Consider the following 12,914-nt stretch of genomic DNA (forward strand, 5'->3'; position numbering starts at 1 on the left):
TACGTTATGCCCAAACCCTAACCATATCGGTCCTACCGAGTTGCATGTCAGTCCCACCGAAAATCTCTAACGGTCACTAGGTTTACCTTTTCGGTCCGACCGAGTTTTTTGATTCGGTCCCACCGAGATTGGAAAACTGTGTGTAACGGTTGGATTTTGTGTGGAGGCTATATATACCCCTCCACCTCCTCTTCATTCGTGGAGAGAGCCATCAGAACACATACACAATTCCAACTCATATGTTCTGAGAGAGAACCACCTACTCATGTGTTGAGACCAAGATATTCCATTCCTACCATATGAATCTTGATCTCTAGCCTTCCCCAAGTTGCTTTCCACTCAAATCTTCTTTCCACCAGATCCAAATCCTATGAGAGAGAGTTGAGTGTTGGGGAGACTATCATTTGAAGCACAAGAGCAAGGAGTTCATTACCTACACACCATTTGTTACTTCTTGGAGAGTGGTGTCTCCTAGATTGGCTAGGTGTCACTTGGGAGCCTCCGACAAGATTGTGGAGTTGAACCAAGGAGTTTGTAAGGGCAAGGAGATCGCCTACTTCGTGAAGATCTACCGCTAGTGAGGCAAGTCCTTCGTGGGCGATGGCCATGGTGGGATAGACAAGGTTGCTACTTCGTGGACCCTTTGTGGGTGGTTGCTTCTTCGTGGACCCTTTGTGGGTGGTTGCTTCTTCGTGGACCCTTCGTGGGTGGAGCCCTCCGTGGACTCGCGCAACCGTTACCCTTCGTGGGTGGAGCCCTCCGTGGACTCGCGCAACCGTTACCCTTCGTGGGTGGAGCCCTCCGTGGACTCGCGCAACCGTTACCCTTCGTGGGTTGAAGTCTCCATCAACGTGGATGTAGGATAGCACCACCTATCCGAACCACGGGAAAAACATCCGTGTCTCCAATTGCGTTTGAATTCTCCAAACCCTTCCCCTTACATTCTTGCAAGTTGCATGCTTTACATTCCGCTGCTCATATACTCTTTGCATGCTTGCTTGATATGTATTGTGTTGAAATTGTGCCTAAAACTCCACTCAAACCAAAAAGGCCTAAAAATTGCAACTTTAGCACTAAGTGTCTAATCACCCCCCCCTCTAGACACATCTACTTCTAGATCCTACAAGTGGTATCAGAGCTTTGGTCTCCATTGCCTTGGTTTAATCACCATTGGAGGAAGATGGATGTGTCTACCTTAGGGAGTCTTAGACATAGAGTGCCTATTCTTGATGGAGAGTATTTTCATGAGTGGAAAAATGAGATGCTTGTAATTTTCAATCAATATCATTTGAACAAGTATATTGCTAGCCCTTGTGCACCTCATATTGATCCTTTGCATCCTACCCTAGATGAAGATATTGACATGATTCGCAATCTTAGAACTATTGAGCTCATCATTAGAGGATTGCCCAAAAATTTGATTGCTAGTTTGCCTACTCTTAATTGTGCCTATACTATATGGAAATTTCTTGAGGAACGATTTCCCGATCATTCCTTGAAAACTTTGGATGAAATTCTCCATAAATCTATTGCCTTGAGTAAGATGAACTCTAGTGATCCTAGTTTTGGTAATTGTCTATTTGAACTTACCAATCTTAAGCATGCTAAAGGAGATGTTGGAATCATTAGTGATATCATATTCGAAGCTATAAGAATTCATAAAAGTGACCACTTTGATGATCATTTATCTAATGAATTACCCTCTCTAGGAAATGATGAGTCACAAGATCATGATGAACATGGATACTATGATGATGATGATGATGATAGTGACTTCGATCTTGATGATGCAATGAGACATTTTGGTCTTATGGCAAATCTTCGGGGATATGAATCAGGAGGAAAGGAATGGGTTCTTGATAGTGGATGTACTGATCATATGACCGGAGATGAAGAGATGTTTCGTGAGCTTGCTGAAAATGACGGCCCTCGAAAATATGTCACCTTTGGTGATAATTCAAAGGGTAAAGTGGTTGGCCTTGGTAAGGTGGCCATCTCACATGATAGTTCCATTCAAAATGTCATGCTCGTTGAATCTCTCGGCTACAACTTACTTTCAGTATCTAGACTTGCTGATTTCGGTTTGAATGTCCTATTTACTGAGGTAGATTGCCAAGTATTTCGTCGAGACAATCATAAAATGGTCTTTACCGGTATGCGTAGAGGTGATCTTTACATTGTCGATTTCTCTAAAAAGGCACAACCTAAAACTTGCTTTGTTGCTAAATCCTCAAAAGGTTGGTTGTGGCATAGACGACTAGGTCACGTTGGCATGAGAAACCTTGACAAGCTTATTAAAGGAAATCATATCCTTGGAGTTAACGATGTCATATTTGATAAGGATAGACTTTGCAGTGCTTGTCAAGCAGGTAAACAGGTTGGAGGAAGACATCCCGTGAAGAACATCATGACCACAAGGAGGCCACTCGAGCTACTTCATATGGATCTTTTTGGTCCCAACGCCTACAAGAGTCTCGGTGGAAATTCTTTTGGTCTAGTTATAGTTGATGATTTTTCAAGATTTACGTGGGTGTTCTTTCTTAATGACAAGTCGCAGGTCCAGAAGATCTTCAAAAACTTCGCTAGGAAGGCCCAAAATCAGTTTGACGTGAAGATCAAGAAGGTTCGGAGTGACAACGGAACGGAGTTCAAGAACGCAAATGTGGACACCTTTCTTGACGAAGAAGGGATTTCACACGAGTTCTCGGCTACGTACACACCTCAACAAAATGGAGTCGTTGAGAGGAAGAACCGGACGCTCATCGAAATGGCAAGAACGATGCTTGATGAATACAAGACGCCGAAGCACTTTTGGGCAGAAGCGGTTGAGACAGCTTGTCACGCAACAAATCGCTTATATCTTCACAAGCTACTCGGCAAGACGGCATACGAGCTTCTCACCGGTAACAAACCCCAAGTTGGATACTTTCGAGTATTCGGCTCAAAGTGCTACATTCTTGATAAGCATCGTCGTTCAAAGTTTGCTCCTAAATCTCATGAAGGTTTTCTACTTGGTTATGGCTCAAACTCTCACACTTACCGTGTCTACAACAATTTCACCCGAAAGGTTGAAGAGACGGTAGATGTGAAGTTTGATGAATCTAATGGCTCGCAAGTAGAGCAATTGCCAATTGATGTAGGAGACAAAGACCCTTCAGAAGCAATCCAAGACTTGTCCATTGGCAAAATTCGTCCAACGGAGGTGAAGGAGAGTACTTCATCCGTCCAAGTGGAAGCTTCTACTTCACGACAAGGTGAACCAAGAATTGACACGGAAGCATCCACAAGTGGGACACACCAAGATGAAGAAAACGAGGAAATGCATCAAGACGAACATCAACAACCTCCTTCTCCACCACGACAAGAGAACGATGACGTCAACAATGAAGAAGGCCAAGAAGAAGAACAAGATGAAGAAGATGTTCAACGAAGACCCAAGCAAAAGCTCTCACGAGTTCGAGCAAGAATTGCCAAAGATCATCCCGTCGAGCAAATCCTCAATGATATACAAACCGGGAGAATCACTCGCTCAAAAACTCGTTTAGCTAACTTTTGTGAAAACTATTCATTCATCTCTAGCATTGAACCTATGAAGGTTGAAGAAGCATTGGAAGATCCGGATTGGATAAACGCTATGCATGAAGAGCTACACAACTTTGAGAGAAACCAAGTTTGGACATTGGTTGAGAAGCCCGACAACAACCACAACATCATTGGTACAAAATGGGTGTTTCGCAACAAGCAAGATGAAGATGGACAAGTGGTTCGCAACAAAGCACGTCTCGTCGCCCAAGGGTACACACAAGTCGAAGGTATGGACTATGGTGAGACATATGCTCCCGTTGCTAGACTTGAGTCCATTCGCATCTTACTTGCCTATGCTAATCACCATAATATCACCTTGTACCAAATGGACATTAAAAGTGCTTTTCTAAATGGTGAAATAGAGGAGGAAGTTTATGTCAAACAACCTCCCGGCTTTATCAATCCTAAGAAACCAAATCATGTTTACAAACTTCACAAAGCTCTTTATGGTCTTAAACAAGCTCCTAGAGCATGGTATAAATGCTTGACCAAGTTCCTTATTACAAGTGGTTTTGAAATTGGTAAAATTGATTCTACTCTTTTTACTAAAAGGGTTAATGGAGAACTATTTGTATGCCAAATTTATGTTGATGATATCATATTTGGTTCAACTAACCCTCTCTTTAGTGAAAAGTTTGGAAAGCTTATGTCAGAGAAGTTTGAGATGTCTATGATGAGTGAACTCAAATTCTTTCTCGGTTTGCAAATCAAGCAAACTAAGGAAGGTACATTTGTCTCTCAAACGAAGTACACCAAGGACTTATTCAAGAAGTTCAATATGCAAGAATGCAAAGGTATGTCTACACCCATGCCTACTAGTGGACATAATGATTTGACCAAAGATGGTGAACCGGTTGATCAAAAGGTTTATCGCTCTATGATTGGTTCATTGTTATACCTATGTGCTTCACGTCCCGATATTATGCTAAGCGTGTGCATGTGTGCACGATATCAAGCTGCTCCTAAAGAATGTCATCTTAAGGCTGTGAAAAGGATAGTGAGATATTTAATCCATACACCAAATTTTGGCATTTGGTATCCTAAGAGGTCTTCTTTTGATCTTGTTGGCTATTCCGACTCGGATTATGCCGGAGACAAGGTTGATAGAAAGTCCACTTCGGGTACTTGTCAATTTCTTGGTAGATCTCTTGTGTCTTGGTCTTCCAAGAAACAAAACTCGGTATCCTTATCCACCGCCGAAGCGGAATACATTGCCGCTGGTTCATGTTGTGCTCAATTACTTTGGATGACCCAAACTCTTAAAGATTATGGGATTTATGTGAAACATGTTCCACTGCTTTGTGACAATGAAAGTGCTATCAAAATTGGTCATAATCCTGTACAACATTCTCGAACTAAGCATATTGAAGTTCGTCATCATTTCATTCGAGACCATGTTGCTAAGGGTGACATTAATCTTAAGCACGTTCGCACCGATAAGCAATTAGCGGATATATTTACTAAACCTCTTGATGAGAAAGTATTTTGCAGGTTGAGAGGTGAATTGAACATCATTGATGCTTCGAACTTGGAGTAGAAACTCCATTGGATACATGCAAGACATGAGCTTATGACTAATCCATGATATATCTCTTATGATGACTATCTTATGTCTTGGATATATTTGTACCTTGCATGTTGTCTAACCCATGTAGGTGCTTGGTTGAATCTAATTCCATGAGATTGCGACTCACTCACATCTTGAGCAATCTCTACATCACCAAGACTCTACACAATGGTGGTTGAAGACAAGGAAGCACAAAACCATTCAAACATATCCTTTGACAAATTCTATGTTGAGCTTCATGATTGTCATTTTTGGATACACAAGTGCTCTTCCTTGCAAGAACTAACCCATGTAGGTAGATGAACTCAAACTCCAAGTGGTGCTCCCAACTCTTGATGAGCTACATCAACCTTGAGCACCCACACAAGTTCAACTACATGAGCAAGAACCACACCACCACCCAAGGTATGTTATTCCATCTTAGAGAAGCTTTACTCCAAGACATGAGTCAAAGCAACTCAACAAGATGTGAATACATCAAGATGCTTAAACGAAAAATGGTAACCCCATTTTGAGCTTAAACGATGAGTATGACCTATGATCAAGTGTTCTCACTTGACTCCTAAGTCAATATACTCTAACATAGGTGACTATGTCACCGCCCAACTCTAGATGAAGTTCTCTTGTGTTCTTTTCTGTGTTATTGCATTTGTCTCATGCATGTTTAGTTTCTTTCTCTTTTTCAAAAAAAAAAACTCCATCTAGATCTTTCAGTTTCTTCTCTTTTCTCTTTGTTTTTGTTCTGCATTTTCTGCATTTAATTCCTTGCAAATCCTTCAGGTAATTCATTGCAAATCTTTGTGAGATCCTACATGTCTAGTGAGCTGAGGTGACAAGTGTTTTTCTCTGTGTAAACTCGGTTTCACCGACTTGCAATTTTCGGTCCAACCGAATCTTTTCGGTACCACCGAAATATGCCACTCGGTGCCACCGACTTTGCAATCAGAAAAACAGTTTGCCACTTGTTCTACATTTCTTCTGATCCAGCTCCACTCAATGAATCTTGTCCTCTACAAGCATCACAATTTTATCCTTTGCTTTGTGCTGAGTCTCAAGGACCAAACCTATACGACGGATTCCAGAAAGCCCTTCTTGGAAATTGATGTCAAAGGGGGAGAGAGAGATCACATCAAAGCTTGCAGGAGAAAGAGATCACATCAAAGCACATCAAAGCTCAAGGGGGAGAGAAAGTCTCAAGGATCCCAGATGTTGTTAAGGGGGAGAGAGAGATTTCCCAGATGTTATTAAGGGGGAGAGAGAGATTTCCAGGGAGAGAAAATACTCAAGGATCCCAGATGCTTGATGTTCAAGAGGAGAGATGTCACATGTCTTTGTGGGGGAAAGACATGTTCATATACGCTTATTTGCATTAAGTTCTATCCATTTGTATCTTTCAGCTCTGATTTTCTGTTCCCTATCTTCTCCCAATATCCCATGTAAGATTCAGGGGGAGCAAGACACCTAAGGGAAAGAAATCAGTCAAATTCATTGCATATCTTTATTCTTGGGGACATGTTGAATCCAATGTGGTACCTTGCACTCACTCTCTACATGTCATCCCAGTCTTGGTATTCTTGTGGTTTCTTTTGTTTACTCTGGCTAGTGGATGTACCTGTGTTATCTAACTTTGTTTGTGCAGGTTCATTCCATCCTAAGCCAACTCAAGACCACAAGGTAAGTATATGCATCAAAATCATGAGTATGAGGAGTTCTTGCTTATGTACATACTGTTTGCAAGAAGGACTCATGAGCATGAAGGTATTCTCCTTGATAATCTTTTGCTCTGATGCATATGGCCAAGATACATGTAACACATTGCCTACTCTGTCATGGTTATGCTCTCACATGCCTCTATATTTCATATTTACATGAGTGCATACATGTAGGGGGAGCCTATGCTTGTTACATGTCCTTCCAAAGCTTTACTTGCTGTTCTTTATATCTTTATCTAAAGCTTTGATGTATGTTGCCATCAATTACCAAAAAGGGGGAGATTGAAAGCACAAGTGCTCCCTAGGTGGTTTTGATAATTGATGACAACATATCTCTTGTTGGACTAACATTTCTATCTAGCATGTTTCAGATAAGTTCAACAATGGAGTGGCATGGACTAAAGGTTGTGGGAACTCCTTCAAGATGCTAAGGACAAAGGATTGGCTAAAGCCTCAAGCTCAAGACTCTTCATTTTACATTTTAGTGATCCAAGATCACATTGAGTCCATAGGAAAAGCCAATACTATCAAGGAGGGATGAGGTGTTGCTTAATGAGCCTCTTGCTTCATGTGCTTAGTGATATGCTCCAAAACTCTCAACTACTTTCCCACTTCCACATATGACCTAAACCCTAAGCCAAACTCGGTCCTACCGATTCTTTCTATCCGGCGCCACCGAGTTTCACTTGTCATAAGCCACTGCCAAACCCTAGCAATTCGGTTCTACCGATAGGGATCTCGGTCTCACCGAGATGGGATTGCAAACTCTCTGTTTCCCTTTCGTAACTTTTCGGTCTCACCGAAAGAGCGAATCGGTCCCACCGAGATTGCAATGTAAATTCAGTGTTTCCTTTTTGTAACTTTTCGGTCTCACCGAAAGAGCAAATCGGTCCCACCGAGTTTGCCTGACCAACTCTCTGGTTAGCTTATTACCAAAATCGGTCTCACCGAGTTTGTGTAATCGGTCTCACCGAGATTACGTTATGCCCAAACCCTAACCATATCGGTCCTACCGAGTTGCATGTCAGTCCCACCGAAAATCTCTAACGGTCACTAGGTTTACCTTTTCGGTCCGACCGAGTTTTTGATTCGGTCCCACCGAGATTGGAAAACTGTGTGTAACGGTTGGATTTTGTGTGGAGGCTATATATACCCCTCCACCTCCTCTTCATTCGTGGAGAGAGCCATCAGAACACATACACAATTCCAACTCATATGTTCTGAGAGAGAACCACCTACTCATGTGTTGAGACCAAGATATTCCATTCCTACCATATGAATCTTGATCTCTAGCCTTCCCCAAGTTGCTTTCCACTCAAATCTTCTTTCCACCAGATCCAAATCCTATGAGAGAGAGTTGAGTGTTGGGGAGACTATCATTTGAAGCACAAGAGCAAGGAGTTCATTACCTACACACCATTTTTTACTTCTTGGAGAGTGGTGTCTCCTAGATTGGCTAGGTGTCACTTGGGAGCCTCCGACAAGATTGTGGAGTTGAACCAAGGAGTTTGTAAGGGCAAGGAGATCGCCTACTTCGTGAAGATCTACCGCTAGTGAGGCAAGTCCTTCGTGGGCGATGGCCATGGTGGGATAGACAAGGTTGCTACTTCGTGGACCCTTTGTGGGTGGTTGCTTCTTCGTGGACCCTTTGTGGGTGGTTTCTTCTTCGTGGACCCTTTGTGGGTGGAGCCCTCCGTGGACTCGCGCAACCGTTACCCTTCGTGGGTGGAGTCCTCCGTGGACTCGCGCAACCGTTACCCTTCGTGGGTGGAGCCCTCCGTGGACTCGCGCAACTGTTACCCTTCGTGGGTTGAAGTCTCCATCAACGTGGATGTAGGATAGCACCACCTATCCGAACCACGGGAAAAACATCCGTGTCTCCAATTGCGTTTGAATTCTCCAAACCCTTCCCCTTACATTCTTGCAAGTTGCATGCTTTACATTCCGCTGCTCATATACTCTTTGCATGCTTGCTTGATATGTATTGTGTATGAAATTGTGCCTAAAACTCCACTCAAACCAAAAAGGCCTAAAAATTGCAACTTTAGCACTAAGTGTCTAATCACCCCCCCCCCCCTCTAGACACATCTACTTCTAGATCCTACACCAACGTATCTATAATTTTTGATTATTCCATGCTATTATATCTTCTATTTTAGATGTTTAATGGGATTATTTATACACTTTTATATTATTTTTGGGACTAACCTATTAACCGGAGGCCCAACCCAAATTGCTGTTTTTTGCCTATTTCAGTGTTTCGCAGAAAAAGAATATCAAATGGGGTCCAAATAGAATGAAACCTTCGGGAGCGTGATTTTTGAAACAAACATGATCCAGAGGACTTGGAGTGGACGTCAAGCAACCAACGAGGAGGCCACGAGGCAGGGGCGCGCCTACCCCCATAGGCGCGCCCTCCACCCTCGTGGGCCCCTCGTGGCTCCACCGACCTACTTCTTCCTCTTATATATACCTAGACACCCTGAAAACATCCAGGAGCACCATGAAACCCTATTTCTACCGCCGCAACCTTCTATACCCAAGAGATCCCATCTTGGGGCCTTTTCCGGAGCTCCGCCGGAGGGGTCATTGATCACGGAGGGCCTCTACATCAACTCAATGGCCCCTCCGATGATGTGTGAGTAGTTTACCTGAGACCTTCGGGTCCATAGTTATTAGCTAGATGGCTTCACTTCTCTATTTGGATCTCAATACAAAGTTCTCCTCGATTCTCTTGGAGATCTATTCGATGTAATCTTCTTTTGCGGTGTGTTTTGTGATGCCCCAAGACCGGAGCTTCAGATGCCTTCCAAGGTTTCCGGGTTTTCGTCATGTGAGTTGTTGGTTTATTGCATTCATCTTTGCATCATGTGCATTGCATCATGTCATAAATCTTTTGCATCTCAACTAAATAAATGGCATGGATCTTTGATCCATTTAAACCGAGGGAGGTCACATGGTGATTCTCTTTACAACATATCCTCTCGATATTTAGAGAGCTATAGTAAATATTCCAATTATTTGAATTTACCGCAAACACACTTGCAAAATATCCCAATGCCTTTGTTATCTTAATTCTTGGTCTCCCACATGGCCATATATTCAAATGACTTTGAATTAAATCCTAGTAAACCATTTGAATTAAATTCAAATGACTTTGAATTAAATCCTCGCAATCATGCCTCTCCTATTTTTCTTGGAACCAGCGCATTTTTGCGAGTCCGAGAATATTATCTTCGTGCGCTAATTCTTTCCCTAACCCCCTCCCTCTTTCTTTTCTTCTCCAATTTTGTTTTATGCTTAGAAATAAAGTTAGAGAGAGGAAGAGAGAATCCCAGCTCAGGTCCAGCCGCCGGCCTCTCTAGGGCAGCCCCTCCCTCTCTACTGGGCCGGCACAAGGCCAAAGCCCACCTAACCTAACCCTAGCTCTCCCACATCGCTACCCCCTGGACCGATTCCCCTCTCCCTCTCGATCCCCAACGCTGCCATCTCTCTCTCGATCCCTTGCCTCTCCCTCGACTCACTCCAGTGCCACCGCACGCTCATAGCCAGCGCCAGGAGAGCGCCCGCACCTCCCGATCCGTGGCCCTCCTCCCTCTGCGATGCAGATCCTGCGCCAGTCCCTCCTTCCCTCGCGCCCCGACCCTCTCCCTCTCGTCTCCTAGCGTTGCTGCACGCTTCACACCAGGGATAGGAGCTCCCGTGCTCGACGCCACGGGCGCACCAAGGGCGCCTCCCATGGCCGCCGTTGCCTGCTGCTGCCCTCCTCCTTGTCCTGTGTGTTGTCGCCGCCCAAGACCAGCAGGCCACCGCAGCTCCATTTTTTCCTCCTCGTCAGCGTCCTACTTCGCTGGAGCCCAGCGCCAAGACCTCCCCTGGCTCGTCATGTCTAGGACGAGGAGGACGAACCGCTTCACCTCCTGCCCATGCTTCTCCTTCCGTTCGCTGCCCCGCAGCCTTTTTTGTCGTTGCCAAGGCCATCGAATCCAGGGATGCAAGGCCGCCTTCGGAGATCCCTTTTGCCAAGTACCACACTCGGTGAAGACCAAGACAGAGACCTTCTCGAGCAGGAATGTTTTTGGGATCGTCAAGGCCACCTCAAGTTCGACTACATTTTGTCGCCTCGACCGAGACCAACAAGTACCACGACGATGCGTCATGTTCATCTACCGCCGTCTTCAGAACAGCTAAGAACGGCAAGTACCTCGGATTGTACCTTGATGCCCGATGCATAGAACAACGACCGTCGCCGAAGACCCGGGTAGCAAAATGTCAAGTACCTATGACCGAAGAACGCCATGTACCTCTCCGAAAAACGAACATATACCACTATGTCCGGAGACCTCGAACCCGTCAAGTCCGACAACGATTGTGTACAACTACCGACGACATGCATGTTGCCAAGTACCCTCTCTAGATCGTCATGTTCGACTACCGATAAACATGTACCACTACCATCGCCGAGATCGCGAGAACCTCTACCGTCGACCCTAGAGCGTGAGAGAACGACTACTTCCACTACGAAAGTCCCGAGAACGTCTACTTCCCCTTCTCCGCTTTGAACTTGATCTGTTCCGATAATGCACGCTCCGAAAGGTATAACCGCCGAGACGACCGCCTGTGAACTAATTCATGTGTGATGTATGAGATGCTCGTGCTTGCTCCGTGCTTGAATTGTCGATGCACATTGCCCCTCTTTTGCCTTGTTACCGTCGTCTCGTGGGACAACCGGTATCCGGGATCACTCCCCGTCACTCTTACACGTTTCACGCACCCACACTTGTTCCTTTGCACTAGCATCTCATTTGAGTTGTCGGATCACAGGAATGTTGCCATGGTAACATTTCCGTTTCGCCGTCGTGGCACCCCTTTTCCTTCCGCCATGGCGACAAATGCCTCATATCTTGTCATGTCTACTTTCCTTAATACTTGCATAAACTTGCACATGTCATCCGCATCATGGTAACAACTTCAAGATTGGTTAAAATTGTTGTTTGCATTAAATTACTAATGCATATGGGGATTTACCGGGTTTGTTGTTTATTATACCCGGCCCCATTTAAATTGTTTAGATGGTATAGTTTTGTTATGTATCATCTCTTGACATGCTTAACAACATTTAATATTGGTGAGTACATAACCGAGAGAGAACTAAATAATTGATGCGGTGTTTCGTCAATATGCAACCCGTTGCATATTGAGCTCCACTTAATTTGTAGTTTTGGTTGTTGCACTTTGCCATGTCATGCATATTTAAACTGGACATGCATCATACTTGGTTGTGCATCATGCCATGCTTATGTGATGGTTGTTTACTATGTTGTTTGCTTCTTTCTGGTGTTGCTTCTTCGGGTTAGTTCCGTTAACGTCACGTTTGTGAGGATCCGTTCGACTACGTATGTTTTTCTACTTCATGGACTCGTTCTTCTTCTTTGCGGGATCTCAGGCAAGATGACCATACCCTCGAAATCACTTCTATCTTTGCTTGCTAAATGCTCGCTCTTTTGATATGCCTATGTTGCGATACCTACCACTTGCTTTATCATGCCTCCCATATTGCCATGTCAAACCTCTAACACACCTTGTCCTAGCAAACCGTTGTTTGGCTATGTTACCGCTTTGCTCAGCCCCTCTTATAGCGTTGTTAGTTGCAGGTGAAGATTGGAGCTTGTTCCATGTTTGGAACATGGATATTTGTTGGTATATCACAATATCTCTTATTTAATTAATGCATCTATATACTTGGTAAAGGGTGGAAGGCTTGGCCTTATGCCTGGTGTTTTGTTTCACTCTTGCCGCCCTAGTTGGGTCGGCCGGCTCAAGGGTCATCTTTATTTAACCCCCCCCCCCCGGGCCAGTGCTTCTCTAAGTGTTGGTCCAACTGAGCGATGTCCGGGGCTACCAGGAGCAACTCTGGGCTGGCCTACCCGACGTCTTGCTCATCCGGTGTGCCCTGAGAACGAGATATGTGCAGCTCCTATCGGGATTTGTCGGCACATCTGGGTGGCTTTGCTGGTCTTGTTTTACCATTGTGTTTTACCATTGTCAAA

Source organism: Triticum aestivum, chromosome 5A, assembly GCF_018294505.1.
Source record: "Triticum aestivum cultivar Chinese Spring chromosome 5A, IWGSC CS RefSeq v2.1, whole genome shotgun sequence".
Taxonomy (NCBI): Eukaryota; Viridiplantae; Streptophyta; class Magnoliopsida; order Poales; family Poaceae; genus Triticum; species Triticum aestivum.